The sequence below is a fragment of the Sinocyclocheilus anshuiensis genome, unplaced genomic scaffold (assembly GCF_001515605.1).
Source record: "Sinocyclocheilus anshuiensis isolate Anshui unplaced genomic scaffold, SAMN03320099.WGS_v1.1 scaffold1299, whole genome shotgun sequence".
NCBI lineage: Eukaryota > Metazoa > Chordata > Actinopteri > Cypriniformes > Cyprinidae > Sinocyclocheilus > Sinocyclocheilus anshuiensis.
In genome coordinates this window covers 532,731-534,240 of record NW_015538011.1, presented here as the reverse complement: position 1 = coordinate 534,240, position 1,510 = coordinate 532,731, and the positions used below count along the sequence as shown (strand labels likewise).

General features: G+C 45.7%; 1 protein-coding gene across 14 annotated transcripts in view; it reads left to right on the top strand.

Annotated features, from left to right (window-relative positions):
• Positions 1–495: 495 nt before the first annotated feature.
• LOC107677601 (eukaryotic translation initiation factor 4 gamma 1-like) overlaps positions 496–1,510 on the top strand; it is a 32,359-nt gene continuing 31,344 nt past the window's right edge. For 13 of the 14 annotated variants that reach the window (XM_016472562.1, XM_016472627.1, XM_016472620.1 and 10 more), the window contains exon 1: positions 496–924. The gene's annotated coding sequence lies outside the window, so the exon portion shown is untranslated. The remainder of the gene's footprint in view (positions 925–1,510) is intronic. The other variant, XM_016472665.1, reaches the window with a different exon arrangement.

The following is a 1,510-nucleotide window of genomic DNA, read 5'->3' as shown; positions in this document are numbered from 1 at the left end:
TACATTTTTTTTTCTGCATGCAAAGCTTTATAATTCAACGTTCATAATCTGAAGTCTGTGTAAGTGGAGGAGACTTTTATTATTGCTCCTTATTTCTACACTTGGCAAATGACCCTGTCACACGAGCTACGTGCGCGTGAACACACGGTTACCGCGCGGATTAATAACGCACGCACACACAAGCTCTAAACGCGCGGCAGGGGGGTCCTGAAGGAGAAGGGACAGGCAGAGCAGAGAACAAAAGATCAGTGTCAGTCAACAACTTTTCAGTCTTACCTGTGAAAAGTAATTCCCCGAGACCTATTTTCAATTGTGCGGCGGTTTGTACAGCCCCAAGCAGCACACGACTGAGGCATTTTCTCGAGTCCACTTATGAGAATGATGGGAAAGATGCCGCACCAAGATGGCGGCGACGTTGACGTACGATCCAGCGGCCAATGAGGAGTCTAGGTATTTATATGTCTATGGTCACACCCCGCTCAGGTTGATTAACCCGGAAGTACCCACGCGGCTCACAGAGCACTCCGTCCGGTTCTGCGGGCTCAAGGGGAGAAACGCCGAAGCACCATGGCTCTGTTCTAATCGCGTTTATTAAGAGAAGTGTGATCAACTTACCGGCAATCCATCACCATCCGCGCCTTAAACATGGACCTCCAGTCAAGAGGCTTGTCCTGGGGGCATCAACTTTGTCAGTAGTAACATCTGGAAACTGTATTTATAATTTTTTCCCCCCATACTGTCACTTTTTTTTGCCTTTGCACGATGGGATTTAAACCCAAAGTGTCAGCAGCTAGCAAACACTTCTCACTTGATTAACCCAAATATTCCTGTGGAAACCAAGACGGCCTCTGCTAGTAACGAAAAATAACAACAAAAACTTTCAAGAAACACGTTGACGAAGTCTTGCCCTCAAGTTTTCCCCGGGTGAGTAATCCTACTGCTTATCCTATGCTAACTTTGATAGCCGCGTTTAAACCGATAATCGTAGGGGCCAAGCGGGCCTAGACTGATTCTCACGACGGGTATAATGTTGGTGGGTGGTCACGTATCAAACATTTTTTTCGTGAAACGATTTTCTTTGAACTTGTCACTGATTATTTTCCTAATTTCCTTCCCTGTTAACCCGGTTATGTGTTTCTGAGGCTTTATTTCCCAGCGCTTCGCTTTTTTCAGTTTCACACACGCATTGCTCATATTTCTGGGAGTCAGTCCTCTGAAATTTGGGGAACATACAAACTCGGCACAGTTTAGTCCCGTCCTGTTGAGGTTTTCATGGCCTATCGACTTTGGATGGCTTGTTCTCTGGTATTTTAGGAGCATTTTGTGACCGTTAAATGTTTCATGTGACGTATAGAAGGAATGTCGTCACGCGGACGTCAGAATAAGTTTGTGCGGTAACTACATGACGGAGATTTTTTTTCCTCGACAAACTCAACTTTACCCATGTGTTACATACGATACTGTAAACGAACCGGAGCGTCGATCTCACTAACCGTCGGCTTTCACCATG